This window comes from Lissotriton vulgaris, chromosome 6, assembly GCF_964263255.1.
Source record: "Lissotriton vulgaris chromosome 6, aLisVul1.2, whole genome shotgun sequence".
NCBI classification, from domain to species: domain Eukaryota; kingdom Metazoa; phylum Chordata; class Amphibia; order Caudata; family Salamandridae; genus Lissotriton; species Lissotriton vulgaris.
Genome location: NC_141694.1, coordinates 892,213,453 through 892,231,051, shown reverse-complemented (window position 1 = coordinate 892,231,051; position 17,599 = coordinate 892,213,453).

Genomic DNA, 17,599 nt, shown 5'->3' with positions numbered 1-17,599 from the left:
TTTCTCTTGGCACTTTATGTAGACATAACTTTGTGATTGTGAATCAATCAGAAGAGGTTTTAAGATGGGATTTTGTTCCTGCACCACACTGGTGGGTGGTGGTTTAAGTCCAGATGTGATCTGAGGTCTGGGCACCAGGAGTCCCAGAAAGTGCCCTAAGGGATGTGGCAGTTACTAGCCATCGGGCTATCAGGACTTTTACTGCTTGGTGACGAGTTGCTGCAATGTGTGGCATCTAGCTATCCCAGAGGCACAAGTTACTACTTGTGTAACGATATATCTGTAAGAGACATTAGTTAGTGATAGATTCCTTACCTTAGAATATCCCCAGGCGTCAGACTGGATCCGGAAACTTTTGCGTAGCAGTACCCTTGCGCATCGGTAGGCGTTGTCTGCAGCTCGGCGTCCGTCGTCGGCGTCGTGGGCGCCGTGATGACGTCGTCAGAGTACTTAGACGCCGCCTCTGCGTGCGGACGTCAGTTCTTAGACACAGCTTTTCCGCGCCAGAAACGCAGAGCTATGCCAAAAACCAACACTGGTGCCAGGAAACTAGGGCCCTGAAAGGGGATGACCTTAACCCTAGATATCGGTTCACAGAACGGGGAGGATGGGTGGGTCGGTAAGGAATCTATCACTAACTAATGTCTCTTACAGATATATCGTTACACAAGTAGTAACTTGTGCATCTGAAAGAGACACGTTAGTGATAGATTCCTTACCTTAGAATAGATACCCCAGCAATACCAACCCTGTGGTGGTGGGTCTGCGAACCAATAATCACACCAGAAAGTCCTGGAGGACGGAACGGCCAAAGTAGCCATCCCTCCGGACTTGACTATCCAGGCAATAATGTCGTGCGAACATGTGCAGCGAGGCCCACGTAGCCGCCTGGCAAATGTCCTGCAAGGGCACACCTCGGCCCAAGGCAGTTGTAGTTGCTGTGGCTCGAGAATGAGCCCTCAGCCCCACAGGGGGTTCCTTCTTAGCCAAGGAGTAACACGCCTGAATATACAAGATGATCCACCGAGAGATGGTCCGCTTGTGCACGCTTTCCCTTTCTTAGCGCCCGCGTACCCAACAAAGAGTTGTTCATCCACCCGGAACTGTTGTGTGCGATTCAAATAAAATGAGAGCGCACGTTTTGGGTCCAGACGGTGGAGCCTCTCTTCCTCTCTCGAGGGATGAGGAGGCGGAAAGAAGGTGGGCAAGATGATGGATTGCCCAATGTGGAAGGCCATGACTACCTTGGGTAGGAAGGAGGGCCTTGTCCGTAACACAACTTTGTCCGGATGGACTGAAAGGAAAGGAGGCTTACAAGATAGAGCATGGAGCTCACTCACTCTCCTGGCAGAGGTGATGGCAACCAGGAAGGCAGTCTTCAAGGAGAGAAGGCGAAGAGGACAGTTGTGAAGTGGCTCAAAGGGAGCGCACATCAGAAATGTAAGAACCAGGTTCAAGTCCCACTGAGGCATCACGAAGGGAACAGGAGGGAACGTGTGTGTGATGCCCTTCAGAAAACGATTAACTATAGGGGACTTGAACAAAGAAGGTTGATCAGGCAGCCTCAGAAAGGCTGAAAAAGCTGAAAGATAGCCCTTGATAGTGCCCAGGGCAGAGCCCTGCTGGGCAAGAGAAAGAAGAAAGAGGAGAAACTCAGAAAGAGGGGCATTAAGAGGATCCACAGCCTTTGCTGTGCACCATACCACAAATCTGTTCCACCTGCAGGCGTATACCGACTTTGTGGAGGGACGCCTGGCTGCCAGAATGATGTTACAAACTTCAGGAGGCAAGTCAAATGGCCTCAACTGTCGCCGCTCAATCTCCAAGCATGGAGGTGGAGACTGGATAGGTTCGGGTGAAAGACCGTCCCCTGCTGCTGCGACAGAAGGTCCTCCTGAAGAGGCAGACGAACCGGGGGATCGACTGACATACTGAGTAGCTCGGGATACCAGTACCTTCGTGCCCAGTCCGGCGCCACAAGGATGACTTGTGCCCGGTCGCGCTTGATCTTCTTCAGCACTCTGGGCAGAAGTGGTATAGGCGGAAAGGCGTACAACAGACCGCAACTCCACTCGCGACAAAAAGCGTCTCCGAGCGAATGCCGCCTTGGAAATTCCAACACGCAGAACTGATGACATTGTGCGTTCTCTTCGGTGGCGAATAGATATAACCAAGGCTCTCCCCACTGCAGAAAGAGACCTTGCGCCACGTCCGAGTTCAGACGCCATTCGTGATCCATCATGCACCGGCGGCTGAGTTCGTCCGCCCTGGCGTTCAGAGAACCTGCCAGGTGTTGAACCATCAGAGTCACGCCCTGATGTTCCAGCCATTGCCAGAGGCGCAGAAAGGGTCCACGACCCCACCCCGCCCTGTTTGTTGCAGTACCACATGGCAGTGGTGTTGTCCGTGAACACCTGCACTACACTCCCTCGGACAGACGGGAGGAATGCCTTCAGTGCCAGACGAATCGCCCGCAGCTCCAAAAGGTTGATATGGAGCCGGGACTCCGCCGGAGACCAGAGGCCTCTGATCTCCGCCTCTCCCATGTGGCCTCCCAAGCCCTGGAGGGACGCGTCCGTCACAACTACGTGCTCCGGTTGGGGAAGGGAGAGGGATCTGCCGCTGACCCAATCGCGGTCCGTGAGCCACCACTGCAGCTGTCTCGCAGTGCCCTCCAAGATCAGGACATGGTCGGACAGGTTGCCCTGATGCTGGGCCCACTGAAACTTAAGGTCCCACTGCAGAGCCCGCATCCGCCACCGTGCGTGATGCACCAGAAGGATGCAGGAGGCCATCAGCCCCAGAAGCCGCAGCGTCAACCTGACCGAAACCCGGGATAAAGGCCGGAAGATTGGAATCAGAGCCTGTATATCCCGAACCCGCTGTTCGGGCGGGTAAACCCGAAACTGCGCAGAGTCGAGAACCGCTCCGATGAAAAGGAGCTTCTGAGAGGGACACAGGTGTGACTTCGGCACATTGATGGAGAACCCCAGCTGGTGCAGGAGATCCGCCGTAGTCTGGAGGTGGCTGACGACTGTCTGGGGCGAGCCCGCCTTCAACAACCAGTCGTCAAGGTAGGGGAAGACTGAGACCCCCAACCTGCGCAGATGAGCTGCGACCACTGCCATCACCTTCGTGAACACCCGTAGGGCGCTGGTAAGGCCGAAGGGGAGCACGGTAAACTGAAAGTGCTCGTGGCCTACCGTGAACCGCAGGTAACGCCGATGGGCCGGCAGGACCGGGATGTGGAAATACGCGTCCTGCAAGTCCAACGCTACCATCCAGTCTCCTGGGTCCAGGGCAGCTAAGACCTGAGCCAGAGTCAGCATTTTGAACTTCTCCTTCCGGAGGAAGCCGTTGACGTTCCTCAGATCCAAGATAGGGCGTAGGCCCCCTTTGCCCTTCTTGGGTACCAGAAAGTAGTGGGAGTAGCAACCACGTCCTACTTCTGGCCCAGGAACGAGCTCGATGGCCCCCTTGGCCAAGAGGGCCGAAACTTCCTCCTGCAGGAGCCGCAAGTGATCCCCCGACACGCGATGGTGTTGCGGTGGCATGGCTTGAGGAGTCGTCTCGAAGGGGAGGGAGTAGCCCCTCCGGACGATATGCAGCACCCACCTGTCCGAAGTGACAGTGCGCCAGTGAGAGTGGTGATGGCGAACCCTGCCTCCCACTGGCGTCACATGGGCCGAAAAGCACGGACTAGGAGGGTTTAGAGGCGGATGCTGCGGGGGAAGGTGTGGACTGACCTCGCCAGTTTCCCCGACCGCCTCCACGGCGGTTTCCACGGCTGCCGCCGCCGCTGGATGGTAGTCTGCGGCGAGTGGCTGGCGGCACGTGTGGGGACGCCCCGTCCTTGGCCACAAAAGGAGCGAAAGGCACCCGTTTGCTGGCGTGGGGCCGAGAGGCCCAAGGACTTGGCCGTAGCCCTGGAGTCCTTAAAGCGCTAAAGCGCGTAGTCTGCCTTGTCACCAAAAAGGCGACGGCCATCGAACGGCATGTCCATCAGAGTGTTCTGGACATCTGCCGAAAAATTGGCGGATCTCAGCCAGGCGTGGCGTCTCACCGCCACCGTCGTAGCCATCGCTCTGCCTAGCGAGTCGGTGGTATCCAGCCCACACCTGATCGAATACTTGGCTGCATCTCGGCCCTCCACAAGGGCTTGGCCGAGTTTGGCCCGTACCTCCAACGGGCACTCTGGCAGCACCTCCGCCACCGTCTCCCACAGAGAGTGGTTGTAGCAGCCCAAGAGGCATGCAGTGTTGGAAGACCGCAGTCCCAAACTAAGGGAAGAGAATATCTTCTTACCATAATTCTCATACCTCTTGGATTCCCTGTCCGGCGGAGCTGTCGGGAATGCGGTCTGGGAATTAGAGGCCTGGAATACCAGACTCTCGGGGTGGGGTGGGAGGACAGGAAACATGGGCCGCCCGGAGCCACGCGGTGGCGTCTGGCCACGTTCCTATCTAAGGGCGAACCCGTAGCGGGCCTGGACCAAGTGCTCAAAAGAACGTCGGTCAAGGCCTAGGTCTAGGTCTAGGCCTAGGTCTAGGGGCCCTAGCGGGTCGAAGCCCCCGACCCGCTAGGGCCCCTAGACGGGTCCGCTGGGCCCGAAGGCGCCGCGGAGCCTGTCGGAGGAGAAAGGGACCTCATGGCCATGAGGAAGCGCTCAATCTCCTCCGGCGTCGCGTCCTGCCCAGGGACCGGAGGGTGTGGGGCGGGACGAGACGCCCGCGACTCCGAAGGAGCCGCGTGGGCGGTGTCACCCGAACCCCCGGCCGCATCGCGCGAGCGTCGGGGGGAGTCAGAAGAGCGATGACGTCTCTTCGACTTCTTGTGCTTCTTAACTGACGACTTCGACCCGGAGGAGTGGTGCCGACTCCCGGAGCTGTGGTGGCTCCGTCCCCGCGACCTTTCCCTCGACCTCCCGTGGGACCGGGACCTCACGCGGCACGGGGCCGACTGCCGGAGTTCGAGTCGCCTGCGGGACCGCTCCCGCCTGGCTTTCGAAGATAGGGCCCGGCAGTCGGAGCAGGCCTTGTCGTCGTGGTCGACGCCTAAACAGGTCAAACACAGGTGGTGGGGGTCCGTGACCGACATCGTGCGGTCGCACTCCTCACAGTGTTTAAAACCGGGGATCCCTGCGGCACCGATCGGAGTCGTTAGACTTCGAAAAATGATCAAAAGAGATCAAAAAGTTAGTCAAAAAGTGACTTTGGGTAACTGCTCTTTCCAGATCTGCGCTGGCTGGCGCGGAAAAAAGAAGAACTGACGTCAGCACGCGGAGGCGGCGTCTAAGTACTCCGACGACGTCATCCCGGCGCAGACGACGCCTACCGACACGCAAGGGTACTGCTCCGCAAAAGTTTCCGGATCCAGTCTGACGCCTGGGGATATTCTAAGGTAAGGAATCTATCACTAACGTGTCTCTTTCAGATTGCACTATCCTGCTCACTCCCAAGGTGCCTAAACCCTTCTCTAAGTATGTGGAGCTTGGAAGCCCACCCTAGAGTTGTAGCAGAGGGCTACATACCAATGGAAAAAATGGTATGGCAACTGATCATCGTCTGTCCCTGATGCCAACCTGTCCAAATGAACAAAAAAGCTGCCCCTCTCATGTGTGTCCACCATTTGCCCTTCAAAGGCTGCTTTCCCATTCAATCTCGCCTTTTGGGATCACATCCTGTGTGGGTTCCAGCTAGGGAGAGGTAACACCTCTTCCAATGGTTGGTGTCTATTGTTTGCGCTCCTGCAAGTCATTCACACTTACCCCATGAGGGTAGGAGGCTGTCATTTGTCCAGCATGTGCGAATGTCCACAGGAAACTTGGGCAACATACTGGCAACCTTCTAAAGGAAAATGCTAATTACCAGTATGCATCTTTTCTTGGCATGTAGGGCTGCAGATTAACACCCTTGTGCATAGGTCTTCAAACTGTGGGGCCAGCTCGAAAGGCCACGTAAGGCTGAAAGTGCTTTACCCCGACCCCACCCCCCCCGCCGTGTGTCTCTGCTCGAGCTGCTGCTCTCATGGTGTTCACACCTTGTACATATGCATTCTGGTGAATTGCCTACCTCCACTCATCCGGCATTGTGTCTCTTCGGTGCAGACCTTAGTCCTGATCTTTAGAAGGGATAGTGTAGGCTGGGTGCCAATAGTCTGTGACAGAGCGTTGCAGCAGTGCTGGGCCTACCTCTATGTGCACATTGTTTCTCTTGTATCTGGCAAACAACGGGAAAGAAGAATTGCATCTTTTTTACGATGTAGCCAAGTAAAGATCAGGCACCACAATAAACTAATATCAATCAATTCTCAATCTATCATGGTGACTGCCCTAGCTCTGCACCTGGCTTAATGGTGTGGGTGGTCGCCTCCGTCTGACAAACAAAACCATGGTGGACTTGTGAGGTTCACATTGAGGCACACTGTCCTATTTTTGGGAATATTTACTTGTCTTTTCCTCATTGTTACCTTCATCCAAAAAAAAGAAACAAAAATTGAAAATAATATTCTCAGCTGGGCAGTGTCTGGAGTCTTATCTCCAGCATGCCTAGGCTGTGCCTGCCTGGCTGGATTTCCGCATCACTCCCTATAAAGAGTGTGGAAATACACGTTTTCCAGGGAGGAAACATTCCTAGCAGGAAACTGTACCAGGAAGGCGATCAAAGGCAGGATTTAGACAAGTGGGGCCGGAATCTTGCAAATTATTCAAGAACGTTAGTCTTTCCTTCTTGGCGTTTTATCATCTGCACCATTTCATTCTCTAAAAGGAAGAATCTTATAAGGAGACATAAAGCATTTCACCGGGTCCCCCTTGATCTGGGAGCTAGCACAATCCTGTACTCTTGAGGAAACACTGTCAGTTTGTAGGGAATTATGATGCATTGTTTTTAGCACATGGTAAGGACTCTTTGTTTAGATAGGTGCCATCTTAGAAATAAGGCTTTCCTCTCTAAGAGCAACATGTTTTGCATTATGAGCAAATGTTAAATATGTACATGCTCAATATTAGTGGTCATGTGTTCTTTTAAAAGAAAATATAGTTTTTTGGTGTGGAAAAGGCACACATAAGAAATATCAGAGACATTGTGCATTCACACACTTCTTGATCAGCTGTGTCATTACTTCCTTTAGGCAAATTTTTTCTGATATCTTGTCTAGGGGCAAGGATGTGGCGCAACAGCCAAAGCCGATGACCGCGGAGCTGGGGAACCAATTCTTGGTGTTTGTTCAACATCCTGTGATTCTGGGCAAATCACTGTGTTTACAAAAATGAATGTGTGTCTGTGTAATGTAAAAGATGCTCCTGTAAAGCGCTCCAATACCTTTGGGTCATGTTCGCTCTATATTAAACGGAAGAAAATATATTACAAAATGTTGTGAGCACTCCCGTTTCCAGGTACTGCTCAAGACTGGAAGTGGAGCACAACCTGAGGATGGCAAAAGCAAGAATATATCCACACATTGTCCGTCTCTGTGGAGAAAAACAGGCACGCTCCTCACCTGTGTTTTGGGAGTGTTTTACTCATCTAGCCCAAATTTTGTGTTTTATGTGAAAAATAAAGCACCAATGTAATTTTTGGTGCTTATTTTTTCTTGGGAGACTTTTCGTTTGACCTTTATATTAAGCACAAGCACTATAAAAACTTTAGTTTACTAAACACTCTTACTTTATTTATATGTTTTACCTTATATGACCTGGGTTCTGCAGGAAAGAATGGCCATCAATGATGCAGAATACCAGCTTCCAGAAATTTTTTGTCATAAGGTGGTGGTGGTGGGCTCGATGTGTAAAAAGGGTTAGATGGGGGGGCTCAGACGACAAAAGTTTGAAGACCTCAGCCCTAGTGCAAAGATCGCCACCTGGTGGTGGGCCAGGATGATTACACTTTGTTGTTGTCCTGGAAGAGTCTTTGTATGGTAGATGACTCCTCCTCTGGAGAATAGTGTGCATGGGCATCGACTCCATCTTCAGACTGTTTTTCACCATTAGGGAAAATGGTGGAGTTGTGTGAGAACAGAAAGAGATGTCCATGTATGGTGAATCTAATTAAGATAATACTGGAACAGATAGAGGCAGCCGGAGAGGCGGGTGGGCATGTGTGAACCTGCAGCCCTACATGCTAAGAACAGATGAATACTGGTAAGTAGCATTTTCCATCAAACACTAGTGCATTGATTGCATAGCAGTTCTCTCCCTTAGCGGCGAGTACCAGTATCTGTTGCAGTGGTTTGGAAACGTGTTTTGAGTACAGCCTGGCCCACAGCAGCTTGTTGTTTTGCTTGCACATCTACACAGTAGTGCTTTGTGAATGTATGCGGTGTAGACCATGTGGCTGCTTGCAGATATCATCTATGGGAATGTTTCCTAAAAATGCCATAGATGCCCCTAGGTTACGGGTGGAATGAGTCCTAGGGGAAATGGACAGAGTGCGTTTTGCTTTTTGGTAGCAAATTTGAATGCATTTAACAATCCACCTTGCAATCCCAGTTTTTGAGATGGGATTACCTTTATGTGGAGGAGAAAAGGACACAAAAAGCTGTTTTGTTTTACGAAATGGCTTTGTCCGATCAATATAGTAGAGGAGAGCTCTTTTGACATCTAATGTATGGAGAGCTCTTTCAGCAACTTTTTGAGGTTGGGAGAAAAATACTGGCAACTCTATAGACTGATTGAAATGAAACTGTGAAATGACTTTTGGGAGGAATTTGGGATTTGTCTTTAGGACCACCTTGTTGTGATGGAGTTCCAAGAATGGTTCTTGAATTGTTAATGCCTGGATCTCACTTACTCTTCTGAGTGAAGTAATAGCAATTAAAAAAGCAACTTTCCATGAAAGAAATTGTAAGTGACACTTAGGCATGGATTCAAATGGAGGGCCCATAAGCCTAGTGAGAACAATGTTTAGATTCCATACAGGAGAGGGTGGTACACTGGGAGGAATTATTCTTTTGAGGCCTTTCCATGAAGGCTTTGATGGCAGGAACTCTGAATAATGACAGATGCTGTCTGTTTTGAAGGAAAGCTGCTATAGCAGCAAGATGTAACCTGATTGAGGAATATGCTAAATTGCATCTTTGTAGATGTAGAAAGTTGCATATGATATTTTGGATGGAAACATCCAGTGGGTTAATGTTATTATTGGTGCAATATATAACAAACCTTTTCCACTTAGCTGCAAAGCATGCCCTAGTGGTGGGATGTCTAGCTTCTTTGATAACATTCATGCATTCAGGTGAGAGATTGAGATATCCAAATTCTAAGACATCAGGAGCCAAATCGCTAGGTTGAGCTGCATGGGATCTGGATGCATGATCTCTCCATTGCTCTGCGTTAGCAGGTGTGGAGAGAGATTTAGTTTCTGATGAGTTAACACTGAGAGTTCTAGTAGTGTGTTGTACCACGGTTGCCTTGCCCAGGTTGGTGCAATGAGAATCAATGTGAGGGAGTGTTGCTGCAGCTTGCGCACCACTAACTGAATGAGTGGGAGAGGCGGAAAAGCATGCACAAATCTGTCTCACCAACTCATCCATGTTGCATTGCCTTTGGACAATGGGTGTGGATACCTGGTGGCGTAGCTTGGGCATTTAGAGTTGAGGTGTGTGGCAAACAGATACATTTCTGTCTGTCCCCACTGTTGAAAGAAAGGTTGAAGAACTTGCGGATTAAGTTCCCACTCGTGAATCTGTTGTCTCTGACGACTTAACAGATCTGCAACCTGATTGTGAACTCCTGGTAGATGTTCTGCCAATAGGAAGATTTTTTTAGGAATAGCCCACCTCCATATGCACTGCGCCAGCGAGGAGAGCTGTAAGGAGTGTGTTCCTCCTTGTTTTTGGATATAGTACATGGCTGTCATATTGTCGGTGGTGACTAAAACAGCCTTGCTTTAAAGGTAATGTTGGAAAGATGACAAGGATACTGCCATGTTCCTTGGGGATATGACTATGTTTGGTCTATCTCTTATGGTTAAATCTCCCACGCATGATAGGGGCCATACTCTGGATGGCATATTTTCCAATTCCAATGACCTCTTTATAACCCAAACCTTTCCGGTCACTTGGTCAGACCATTATGTCATCATGGCATCACTCAACCCGTATCAATCAGCTGTCCCCGCGAAACTCATCAATACTGATCAAACTTTCAAGGCATGGAACGATATAGATAGCCTTAACTTTAAAACCTCTTTAGTAGCTTCCATGCCTTCCCTGTCACAGGACCCAAATACAGCTACTTCCAATTTTATGACTGGGTTGATACAGCTGCATCCTCGCTGGTTCCCACTAAGCAAATATCCCGGAATAGATCTACTCCCTCAGCCCCCTGGTACTCAGCTGCCTTAAGACAGCAGAAACAACGATGTAGACAAAATGAAAGGCTCTGGCGGAAAGATTATGCCGAAGATGCTAAAACCAAATATAAGATAACGGTGGCTAAATACAAACAAATGATTGACGAAGCCAAGAAATCATTTTTTAGTCATAAAATTGAAACCGCAAAAAACTCACATAAAATTTTGTATGAGACTGCAAAACAACTAGCCGGTCAATCTCCTAACTTGACCCCACCTCCATCGCAACTCCTTTGTGACACATTGGCCAAGTTTTTCTTTAGTAAAGTTAATGACATATATGCTGCATTTGCCACCAAAACCAAAAAATCTTCTGAAAGTACACTCAAAACACAGGCTGGTCCTATGCTCACTCAATTTGTCGAAATTTCAGAAGCTCAGGCAAGGGACATAATTATCACAATCAGATCAGGTTCAGCACTTGATCCCTGTCCTGTTAAAGTTCTAATGCCAGTCCTAGAGGAAATTACTCCGGCCATAACCTCCATATGCAACGCCATGTTTAAAACAGGTATCTACCCCAAAAGTTTAAAAAGAACCATCATAAAACCTCTGTTAAAGAAATCATATTTGGACAAGGCTGAACCCAAAAGCTACCGACCTATAGCCAACCTACCGGTCCTGGCCAAAATAGCTGAAAAAGCTATGAATAAACAACTATCCGCGTTTCTGGAACAACACCAGCTACTTGACGAAACTCAGTTTGGGTTCCGCCAATGTCATGGGACTGAGACAGCTCTAATTAAAGCAGCTGATGACATCAGACTCATCCGTGACACTGGGGGTACAGCAGTTCTGATATTACTTGATCTGTCTGCAGCCTTCGACACGGTCGATCATACCACCCTGATTGACCGTGTCGAGGGCCTGGGTGTACAAGGGATGGCCAGTAAACTTCTGGCCTCCTTTCTAGCTGACAGAACTCAAGTGGTTACAACGGGACCATTTCAATCGTCCACTATGTCACTGCCATGTGGAGTACCTCAAGGCTCATCCCTAAGCCCGACACTTTTTAACATCTACGTGTCGGGCTTAGCCAATGTCATTCGGGCTTATGGGATGAGCCTCACGTCCTATGCTGACGATACCCAGCTGGTTCTAGCCATTAAGAACAATGGCCATAAAGTGGCAGGTGACCTTAGGGCTGGCATGACGGCAATAGGAAATTGGATGGCCTCCAATTGTTTAAAGTTAAACTCAGATAAAACAGAGGTAGTTATCTTTGGACAATTAACACCGGAGTGGTCATCTAATTGGTGGCCTTCCTCTCTAGGCCCCCCCCCCCTGAGCCTGTCAGTAAAGTAAGGAATCTGGGAGTCATCTTTGATGACCGACTCACGTTCCATCCACATGCCAACCAGATTACCTCCTCAGCTTTTTATAAGCTGAAGCTAATCAAAAAAATCCTCCCTTTCCTCCCTGATAAAGCCGGAAAAACTCTTGTCACATCCCTTGTGCTGTCCACCTTGGACTACTGCAATGCTCTGTTTCTCAGTGCACAGGAAGGAGTCTTGAATAAACTACAATCCATACAAAACTCTGCAGCGAGGCTTTTGGGAAATATCCCTAAACATCACTCTGCCTCTAAGACCATCAAAGAGCTGCATTGGTTATCCATCAGAAACAGGATAAAGTTCAAGATCCTGTGTATTGTGTATAAGGCGTTGCACAACCAAGGACCAGCACATCTTGTCCGTAATCTGACCCCTTATCGCCCGCTCAGAACGCTACGGTCATCTTGCTCAGGAGATCTTGTTATACCCCGGACAAAAACGGTCTCATGGGGCGATAGAAGATTCCTGGTTTCAGCCCCCAAGCTATGGAACACTCTGCCACCAACGATTAAAGCCAGTCCATCTTTATGGTCCTTTCGGAAACAACTTAAGACCTGGCTCTTTAGTCAATAAATCATTCATTTTCTAGGGTAAACACTCAGACACTTAGCGCTGAGACGCCCTTGGGCCATTGTATGCGCTCTACAAATATCACAAATAAATAAATAAATAAATAAATAAAGATTTTAGAGCTAGAAAAATGGCAAGCAACTCCAGATGATTTATGTGGAGTAGCTTTTGCTGCGCTGTCCACCTGCCCTGTACTATGTGCTGTGTCAAATGAGCTCCCCAGCCGGTGAGGGATGCATCCGTGGTTAGCACCACTTGTCGAACTGGCTCTTTGAACAGCTGTCCTTTGGAAAGGTTTTTGGTGTTCCACCACTGCAGAGAGCGATGGGTCCGGCCGTCCACCACCACCAGATCTGTTAATTGATCCCGAGCCTGGTTCCATTGGCTTGCTAAGCACTCTTGCAGGGGACGCATTTGGAGTTTTGCTTGCAGTACTACGAAGATGCAAGATGCTATCATTCCAATTAGTTGTATGAACACTCGAGTTGGTAGTGAGTGTTGCGGTTGGAATTTTTGTATAAGAGCTTGGATACTGTGTATCCTTCCTGGATTGGGGGATGCAAGCGCTTTGGAGGTATCTATTGTGGCACCTAGATACTGTTGAGACAGGGACAGTTGGAGATATGACTTTGTCTGGTTTATAATGAACCCAAGCTTGTGTAATAGGTGAATGGTCTAGTGCGTGTGCTGCACGCACTGGTGGTATGACTTGGCTTTTATTAGCCAGTCTTCGAGATATGGGAAGACATGGATGTTCTCCCTTCTCTGGTGTACTGCCACTAAAGCAAGACACTTTGTTAAAACTTGAGGTGCTGTAGTTACTCCGAAAGGTAGGACTTTGAATTGGCAATGCTGACCGTCGGGTACAAATCGCTGGTATTTTCTGTGAGCGTGATGGATGGGAATGTGGAAGTATGCATCCTTGAGATCTAGGGTAGCAAGGAAGTCGCCTTGTTTTAACCGAGGAAGGACCTGCTGTAATGTGACCATATGGAAGTGGTCGGGCTGTATGTAGGGGTCTCAGCTCTAATATAGGTCTGAGGGAGCCGTCCTTTTTGGGAATAAGGAAATAAAGGGAGTACACTCCTGTGTTTTGATGGTGTACTGGAACTAGCTCTATTGCATTTTTCTGCAGTAGAATGGCCACTTCTGGTTTTAGAAGTGTGAGATGCTCTTGGGACATGGGACGCTGTCTGGGTGGTATTGTTGAAGGAGTGGAAGTGAGCTCCAGGCAATATCCTGACTGAACTAGTTGTCTCATCCACCTGTCTGTTGTGATAGAATTCCAGACAGGTAGGAATTGTTGTAATCTTCCCCCAACAGGAGTGGAATGGTCTGGGGGAAGGGGATGGAAGTCACTGTTTGGGAGTGGAGGCAGTACGGATGTTGTTACCTCTGCCTCTACCTTTAGTGTTGTTGACTGTGTATCCCCCTCTGTAATAACCTCTATTGGGAGAGGATTGGGTGGGTGCTTTGTAAGAAGAAGAACCCCTGTAAGAGGAGCGACGAAAGGACGCTCTGGGAGTCTGTGTATGTAAAGCTTTCATGGGCTTGCAGTGTCAGTATCTTTATTCATTTTTTCTAGTGAAGTACCAACTGTAGGACCAAAAAGATGTTGCTGGTCAAAAGGTTGATTAAGAATACTGGTTAGTAACCAGAAATGCGCAGCCAGGCATGCCTAACGTAACAGTATGCCAGTATTTATTGCAATTGAGGCTGTAACCTGGGTTTGCTTCATTCAACAATTGTTGGAAGAGAGGCAACAGTAGCAGCAAGCTGCCAGTCTCCAGTAATAGGGCAACGGATAATCATGTACACAGGCATACAAGCTTCTCGTTCGATGCAAATATCCCCCAAATATTGAGTCTCCTTCACCTACAGTCCAGGAGGAAGCTAAAGCGGTTTGAGAAGGATTGTCTGGCCAGAATGATCAGAAAGAGGATGTCAATGTTTTCTAGTCACAGTGGAGTGGAAGACTGTTATGGACAGGCAAAATGTGAGGTGAAGATAAGCCTGAGCTAGGAAGCAATTGTCCAAGGGAACTGTTCAAAATCTTGCAGAGCTTTGTAAAACCCACAGCTAATGAGAGCCCCGATGATGTATCACAAACTCTTTGTGATGAGATTTCTATGTTCTTTGAGGACAAAATTAATCTCATTTACAATAAAATTATGGCCTCTAGGGATGTAGGAACCACGACCTCCCTCCCAAATGACCCACCTACACAGAATATAAACTCACTACTTACTTTCCCACCAGTCAGTGATTTAGACCTCCCACCCCTCATTAACCACATGAAAACTGGTTCTCCTAATGACTACCTCCCTGCAAAAATGGTGGCCCCTCTGATCTCCCTCCTGGGACCCTCTATCCAGTCAGTTATGAACATCTCACTGGCTAAAGGACAAGTCCCAAGGGAATGGAAGATTGCGGTGGTAAACCCAATAAGGAAAAAAGCGGCCTCCCCCTGGACAGATCTCTCTAACCTCCGGCCCATCTCCCTCCTACCTTACATCGGTAAGATGGCAGAGAAGCACGTGAACACCCATTTATCAAATCATATCGAGGCAGCGGAAGGCCTGGACCCTTCACAATCTGGGTTCAGGCCTAATCACAGCACCGAATCGGCCCTACTAGCAGTGACCAACAACATCAGGATGACACTGGATAGTGGGGGGTCTATGATTCTGGTGCTGTTGGATTTATCCGCTGCCTTCGATACGGTGTCTCACGAAGTGCTTCTCGGCCGTCTGAGGGATGTAGGGCTGGGAGGTGCAGCTCTGTCTTGGATGGAAAGCTTTCTCTCCTGCCGCTCTCAAGAAGTCAGGCTGGGCTCCCATAAATCCATCTCTAGGGAGCTCACCAGGGGTGTGCCATAGGGCTCATGCCTAAGCCCCACATTATTTAATGTGTATGTGGCCCCCCTGGCTGACTTAGTGAGGTCCTTTGGGTTTACCCCGGTGTCCTATGCCGACGACACCCAACTTCTGTTCCCTTTTAAAACCTTTACACCTGCTCTGCAAAAATCTTTTGCAGAAGGAATGAGGGCAGTGTCAAAGTGGATGGCTAAGAACTGCCTACAATGCAATGTAGGCAAAACAGAAGTATTACTGTTTGGGGAAGCAGTGACATTATGGTCTGATGAGTGGTGGCCCTTAGAACTGGGACCTGTTCCCATCCCAAAGCAGACCGTGAAAAACCTGGGTGTGCTATTCGATCAAGCCCTGACTTTTAAAGATCATGTCAACCAAGTTGCCGGCACATGTTTTAGGGCCAATGGACTGTTGAGAAGGGTGTTTCCCTATCTACCTGACAACCACAGGAAGACCTTAGTCCAGGCATTAGTTATTAGTAGATTGGACTACTGCAATGGCCTTCTTTTATCAACCAATGAAGGCCAATTTAACAAACTGCAAGTAGTCCAAAATACGGCGGCGAGGTTAGTCCTTAACGTTCCATCTAGGACTCCCTCCCGACCTCTACTGGCTGAACTCCACTGGCTGCCAGTGTGGCAACGCACTAAGTTTAAAATTTTGTGTACTATCCACAAATGTCTGATAGGAAAGGGCCCCAAATATCTTACAAAGGCCTTCCAACCCTATGCTCCAGGCCGCTCCCTACGATCCAGTAACCTCCAGTTATTACAGGTTCCAAAAATAAAAAAATCTCGACAAGGAGGACGTGCTCTGGCACACACTGGGCCTGCTCTCTGGAACTCCCTCCCCTTAGCATTAAAACATATTACCAATCACCTATCCTTCCGAAAAACCCTCAAAACCCACCTATTTACAAGTAGTTAAAACACACTTCACGCCCCAGTTACTCTCTGATATGACCTGGTACAGTATATGCTCCTTCTGCTAGCAAAAGCGCAGAGATACCCCTTCGGGGGTCTATTCAGGCGCTATACAAGCCCATAAAATAAAATAAATAAATAAATAAAATAAAGGAAAAGGGATGGATGGAGAGGTGCTGTGTTATGTGATTTTATCTTATCTGTTTATTTTATGTTACGTTCAGGAGGAATGCTATGTTACATATTATTAGAAGTTATGTGGCACCGTCATGTCATATAAAGCGCTGTGCAGTTTTTGCATGGTAAAGTATGAGGTGGTGTATTTATTTCCAATGTTATGTTATTTTCTGGGGTTGTAGTATGATCCCTTTTTTTAGCAGTTTTTTTATAGCACACACTCGGCTCAAAAGCATTGTGGAGTTTTACATGAGCACTGGTTACATTGCACAAGGTTAATTTTTTTAAGCATAGGGAGTATAAGTGATTTGCAGAGAATCACAGGATGTTAATCTGCCGCTAGGCCTCAAACCTGGTTACTCGGTTCTAAAGTTGGCAACTCTGGCCGTAACTTTACATCCTCTCCCTTCATGCAACACTACTCTAATGTATATATTGTACTTTATTATGGGTGGTGTGACATTCAGCTAAGTAAGTGGAGGGGTAAGGCATTAAATGCTGTAGAATGATCTTGTGGTATGCGTGAAGTGTAACACTAGGTTACGTTATGTGTATTTTTATATTTTAGGCTTTTCTTGTTACAGCTTTTATAATTTATTTATACTGAGTATTCCCTATCAGCTCGACTGGGAATAATTCAAAGCATGTGAATCTAAGATAGATTTAATGGCGGAGATCGAATACGAATTTTGTAGACATAGCGAGTACAAAGAAAGGCGATTTATTTCATTATATTTGTTGTTAAAAAAAAGTAATATTTATAAAAGGCACAATCAACAATTTCAGCCTGATTGTCATACTTGGTTAGTAACTGAATTAAATACCTACAAATATGCAAACAAAATGCATTTGTGTCCGGAAAGTTCTGAAAGTCCATAAAAGGGTGCTAGTGAATACATATCTTAGCAGATTGCATGATGATTACATGCCAGCAAGGATCACTCAATATGTGTTTGCTAGCATCGTACTAGACTCCTCCCTCTCCATGACACGACAGGTCAACGCCGTCGCCTCCAGCTGTTTCAACACCCTCCAAATCCTCCGAAAGACTTTCAAGTGGATCCCCCCAAATCAAGGAAGGCCGCCACCCACACACTCATAGCCAGCATACTGGACTACTGAAACGCCCTCCACGTCGGGATCAACAAGCCTCTGCTCCGCAAGCTACAGACCATACAGAAAACCGCAGCCAGACTCATCCTCTGCATTCCTCGACATGAACACACGACCCAACACCTACGGAACATTTACTGGCTCCAGTGGAGAAGAGTGTCATTTTCAAGATACTCACCCAAGCCTACAAATGACTCCACAACACCAGACCCCAATAACTCAACGAGATAATCTCCTTCCACGTACCCAAGAGAAAC